Genomic DNA, 6075 nt, shown 5'->3' with positions numbered 1-6075 from the left:
ATTTAATTAAATATAAAAGCTATTGAACAAAAATTATATATGTATATATACACACACACACACACACACACACACACACACATATATATAATAAGTACTATTTACCTTCCTGTCCTTCTTCCCTGACTCCTTCCTCCCTCCCTTTATTTTCTCCATTATTCTCCCTCCTTCCTCCCTCTCTCACCCTTTCTTTCCTCCACCTTCATGCTGTCCAGACACATTGATCCTACACCCCAGCATCCTACAATGATCATGGACCACACATGCCACAGTCTCTACTCTTTGGGGACTACCTCTTCCATTTTGTGAACTAGAAGAGAAGCATCCATTTAGAATTTTGGACCAAGATCCTTCCAACTCTAAAACCCCACAATTCTTTTCATGACACCAAACCATCCAGCGTTTGTGGTAGAAGTACTTCTAGGGACAGGTTGATTATAAATATGTTTGCTTTGGGACTTGGGTTTTTAAAAGCTTCTGATAAAAATCACTCATTCCCTTTTTTAAAGAGAGAATTAGAGAGCTGCCTAGGTTGGGGAAAACACACATTTTCCCCTGATGACTTTTCAGTGTTCTGAAGTCAAGAAACTCATATTGATATATATTTCTTCATTTTCTAAAGAGAAATATGAATGTTTCATGTGCTCTTTTTACCTACAGTGGGTTTGGGGTTGAAACAATTATCTAAAAAGACAAATGTCTTGAGGACTAACCTGGAAGTTTGGTGTCAGTGAATTGTATTTATACCCGGCTTTCCATTATTTCAAATTCCCATTAAACTACACAATATTGTGCTGTGGTGTTTAGCTTTCACTCTTCTCTTCCTCCTAAGATTTGGAGACCTAGAGATACAAAATGAAATGAACCAAAAGGAGAGAATTTCCTAGAAATATTATTGAATTAAAAAAATTACTTAGCTGGGTTAATACTATGATTCTTTGCACCCATTTCAGGGAAAGAATGTAGATTCAAATGTATCATCATAGCAAAAGAAGTATCATAAGCGTGAGAAATGTAAGAGGGGCAGGAAGAGAGGGAGGAGAGCACAGAGACAGAGAAACAGATGAATAAAAATAAATTCTCTCCTAAAATCACAGGCATAAAAATCTTGAGGTCATCAATCCAAGCTCCATTTCAGGAAGATTTTTAAACTCACAGTAACTGTTACATACCTGTCCTCACACTGGGTGGCTGCCTAGTTTACTATCAGAATGAAAGCTTGGGTTTAGGGTTTGAGTTGGGCTATTGCTATTTAAATGGTACACCCAATACAGGGGAAGGAAAAGACAATAAGCAAAAAGTACTGGATCACAGAGAGGAGAAAGCGCGGAGGGGGCTGCCGAGGACAACCCACCCAGCGCTAGGTTTCCTGGGGGCTCCCTGGCTACTTAACCTACCCAACTCCCAGAATGAGCTACAGAAGTCCTTTCTGAGGGAAGCCAGTCGGTCTCAGGTTCTTGCCCAAGCATCCATATGATCAAAATCACCATCCAGATGAATGTACAGGCAGAACATGATATAGACATACAATGGAATATTATTCATTGTCAAAAAGGAAGGAAATTCTGACACATGCTATAACAATGATGAACCTTGAGGACATTATGCTGTGGGAAACAAGGACAAATACTGTGAGATTCCACTTACATGACATGCCTAGAATAGTCAAATTGGTAGAGAAGGAAAGTAGAATGGTGGTTGCCAGTGGCTGACAGGAGGAAGCAATGGGGAGTTAATGTTTGGTGGGTACAGAGTGAAGATGAAATAGTTCTGAGGTGGATGTTGGTAATGGTTGCAGAACAACATGAACTGTACCCTTAAAAGTCATAAAAATAGTAAATTTTATGTTATGTGTGTTTTACCAAAATAACAACAACAATAAAAAAATAATGAATAAATGAATTACTATGCAGGCCAGAAAGAGCAGCAATGGAGAAAGTTGCTTCATAGGAAATGAGCTGCCTCTAGATGAACTAACACAGGGGGATGGAGAGAAAGGGAGTAATTTTTACCATAGAAGTTTCCTGCTGTCTCAGACATAATGTTAATGTTATCTTACTCAGCAAAAACTCTGTAGAGCAAATCTCATCAGGAAACCAAGGCTCAGAGGTTACTAGCTTGCCTATTCTTACAGTGTGGGGGTGAGTCACATAAGGAATTTGAGGCCAAGTTTGTGACAAAGCCCATATTCTTTCCTACACTGGGCTTTCTTTAAAGGGCTAGTTTTCAATGAGTTTGAAATACTGAAGATAAGTCCATACATAGGAATATTTAAGAAAATGCAAGCACTGCACAGTTGTGAGAAGAGAAAGCAGGAAGAAATGGTCTCTAACAAAGCAAGAAAGATGGAGAACCCGTGGCAGGATAAGAAAGTTATCATTAACTTCCAAAGATTATTTTGGCTTTCTTACCTCCTTTGACTTCTAAATTTGAAAGCTTAATAGTAGATATGCCTACTTTATCCCTAAACTGGAAGAGATGCAACAGGAGACTAAGCCAGCCTTTTCTGGATATTCTAATGATAATGGAGAGTTTGGCATTAGTTTTGATTTTTAAGAGAAAAGAGGACCAATCCAAATCAAAGACAGCATAGCTCAAAATTGAATTAAAACATTGGGGGTCAGGGCATCATCTTAATAATATCAGCTATCTTTCTGATTTTCTTCACAAAATGAACAAAATGTTCTGTGGTAGAAAGAACACTGGTACAGGAATCATAGAAGGAGGCTAAATCTGTCATTAGCTGCTTTCAGCTATGTCACCTTGAACTCCTCTCTTAACCTCTGTGAGTGTCAGTTTTCTAACATATATATAGGAATAATAATGCCTAACTTACAAGGTTATTGAAGGGTTGAATCACATTATTCCTAACACAGCTGGATATTCATTAGTCTGCCTGGCATAGTTTGATTTAATATGCAATGGTTTTTAATTCACTATGAAAAAAATATACTTTATTTTTCAAGTAACTGGTCTCCTGTGTGAGAACAAGGGTAGGCAAGTTCAGGCCTATCTAAATCTCAAAGTTGCTAGTAAGGGAGGGAAATGTTTCATAAAAAATATTAAAAATTTCCATGCTTTGATGCAAAAGGTAACTGGAATCATATTAAAATTAAATGGAACAATATGATCCAGCAATCCCATTCCAGGGTATATATTCAGAGAGAATTCTAATTCAAAAGGATACATGCACCCCAATGTTCATAGCAGCACTGCATACAATAGCCAAGACATGGAAGCAACCTAAATGTCCAACAACAGATGACTGGATAAAGAAGTTGTGGTATATTTATACAATGAAATACTATTCAGCCATAAAAAGAATTAAATAATTCTATTTGTAGCAGCATGGATGGACATAGAGATCATCATTCTAAGTGAAGTAAGCCAGAAAGAGAAAGAAAAATACCGTATAATATCACTCATATGTGGAATCTTAAAAAAAAAAAAAAGACACTGTGAACTCATCTACAAAACAGAAATAGACTTGCAGAGAAGTAAACAATCTTATGGTTTCCAGTGAAAGGGGGTGGGAAGGAATAAATTTGGGAGTTTGAGATTTACAAATGTTAGCCACTTTTTATAAAAATAGATTAAAAATGTTTTCTTCTGCATAGCACAGGGAATTATGTTCCATATCTTGTAATAATCTTTAATGAAAAAATATGAATACACATATTTGTATGTGTATGCATGACTGGGACATTGTGCTGTGCACTGGAAATTGACACATTTTAACTGATTGGACTTCAATTAAAAATAATGGAGATCCAATGAACAAAATAACATGGTGCCCTGCTGTCATATCACACTTTAGGCTGGCTATTAAAAAACAGAAAAACAAAGATACAAAAGAAAACACAACAAAACAAACAAGCAAAAAACTCCCTATCTTAAGTCTTTAGGAAAACTGATTGGTATTAGCTAATCACATTTATTAAAAGAAATACTTTATAGAGCCTTTTATTTTTACTAGCATTCTGCATGTATAACAAAAATAGTTCATTTAACTGAAGCCAACGGATAGCTGAGCAGATTCAGAACACATCTGCTGAAAGTGAGATTTACAGCTAAAATATAAAGCCACCATTTTTAAGCTACAATTATTGGCTTCAGTGGGGTGAAAATTATCTGAGAAACTAGGCTTTTCAGCCTCTCATCAGTTGCTTTTCAGTAAATGAGTGTTTTAAAAAGCTAGTTTTGAACTCCTGATCAGTGCTTGTCCATTGGTGTCACTTGGAGTGAGGTGGAGAATGAAAAAGTTGAGGCATTTTTTTTTTCAATAAAATGTTCTGTGTCCATATTCCAAATTTGTACATAACCATTAAGATCAGTGGAATTGCAAATTTCATCCAATACTGACAGGCCATCTCCCAGATTACTAATTATTCATCCTACTTCATGGACTGGGAATTATAGTTAGGCAGGAAAATCATATAAAGCCTACAGAGACATGAGAGACTGGATATCTAGTTTCATAAATGCGTAGATGTTTGCATACTTACAATGGTGAAAATCATTAACTGTTCATTGCAAATATGTTTTGCCTTCATTGCTACAGAGTATTGTAACTTCAAGGCAAAGCCAGCTTGCCAGCATTTTTAAGAAAGAAAAAGTTTCTTAGGAAGGTTTATGACACAGTGGACCTCTTTTTTTGGGGGGGGGTGGCAGCTTCAAGATTTATTGAAGCAGGTGAGAGGACAATGTGCACACACAGAAACTCCAACACAAACTTTTGATTCTAAAAAGTTACACAGCAGTAGGCAGAGGGACATGGTGGCCACTGGATGACCTGGTCCAGATGGAAGGAAACCAGATTTTTGGGTCTGCAGTGCTCTGTGGCATCTGCTAGGGAGAGGCAAAGCTAAGTGAAGGTCTCCAGCTCTGAACCCCGAGTCCCTAGAATCGCAGGACTTTCCATCTGCCCCCTTTTACAGAGGGGCAAAGTCCTTCCATTCTGTGCTGAGCCAACCGAAGATAGATCTGGCTATGGTCATACAGCAATATCACTCTTCCCTCTGCTACACAGTGTCTGTGATCAGCCCCAAAATAACCATGAGGAGGCTCCTCCAGGGGAGCTGGGATCCAGGTCACCAACCTGAGGGGAGCCACTGCTTTCCCTTGAGGCTTCTTCCAAACAAGTCCAGATCCCAGGCAGCACCCTGAGGGTGATGAGGAGGTCACAAAGCAGGAGCTCATGACAAGGATTTGCTCTCCAGTGTTACCTTATCTTTCTTCAAGCTGACATCTGTGAGAATGCCCCCACTTAGTCAGGGATGATCTGCAGGTGTTTTTCACATCAAACTTGGCTCAAGAAGGAATCTCAATCCTCCTCAACCTGACACGGACACAGCCTGGCTCTGATAACAGGAAGGAAAGCTCCAAGTCTCCTCACTGCCACTCACTCGGCAGCCCCCGGGGCCTGAGAGCCAAAAGCATTGGCTGGAGAGAAGCCAGAGTGTGTGAAAGTGCCAGCATTTGAAAGGGACAGGTGTGGACCCTCCAAACATGGGAAACTGCTTTCCACAGTTCCTCTCCCTGCATCATCAACAACTGGACCTCTTGTGTTAAAAAGTGCTTTAACATTCTTAAAAGACAAAATAGCAGAATAATTTATTTTCTCTCCTTCATCAAGGAACATGTAGCATTGGTTACCAGTTATAGAGGATGAATACACAGGTGGCAAATGTACTTCTCCATGTATGATGGTGAAATTGTGATTCATTTGTTTATTGATAACATCACGTAAGATCAACTGGAAATTTGGTGACAGCACTGGCTTTACTTTTTTATGAAAACATCTTAGTCCCTTTCAGTTTTGACTTTCTTATTTCTTAGGACTCACAGGGAGAGAAGAAAGCAAGCAAGAGATCAAACTCTTGGCATGTTTTTTTCTGATGTCAAATTTTAATATGTCAAAATGTTCCTAATAAAATCAGCTCCTCTCTTTCCCCCTCACTCCCTGACTGCTTCATGCACAGAGGTTGATGCTAACAGGTCAGGACCTGAGTTGACTGTGACATCTTAATTTGATCATCAAGTCATTTGGAACTCCTAACTGCCAAAATTCCAGTG

At 38.7% G+C, this 6075-nt stretch overlaps 1 pseudogene; it reads right to left on the bottom strand.

The window, feature by feature from the left end:
• Window positions 1-5459: 5459 nt before the first annotated feature.
• LOC140699931 (small nucleolar RNA SNORA71) lies at window positions 5460-5601 on the bottom strand (annotated as a pseudogene).
• Between the last annotated feature and the right edge of the window lie 474 nt (window positions 5602-6075).

Source organism: Vicugna pacos, chromosome 11 (genome assembly GCF_048564905.1).
Source record: "Vicugna pacos chromosome 11, VicPac4, whole genome shotgun sequence".
NCBI classification, from domain to species: domain Eukaryota; kingdom Metazoa; phylum Chordata; class Mammalia; order Artiodactyla; family Camelidae; genus Vicugna; species Vicugna pacos.
Note: the sequence above shows the minus strand (reverse complement) of the source record. Positions and strands in the feature narration are given on the sequence as shown.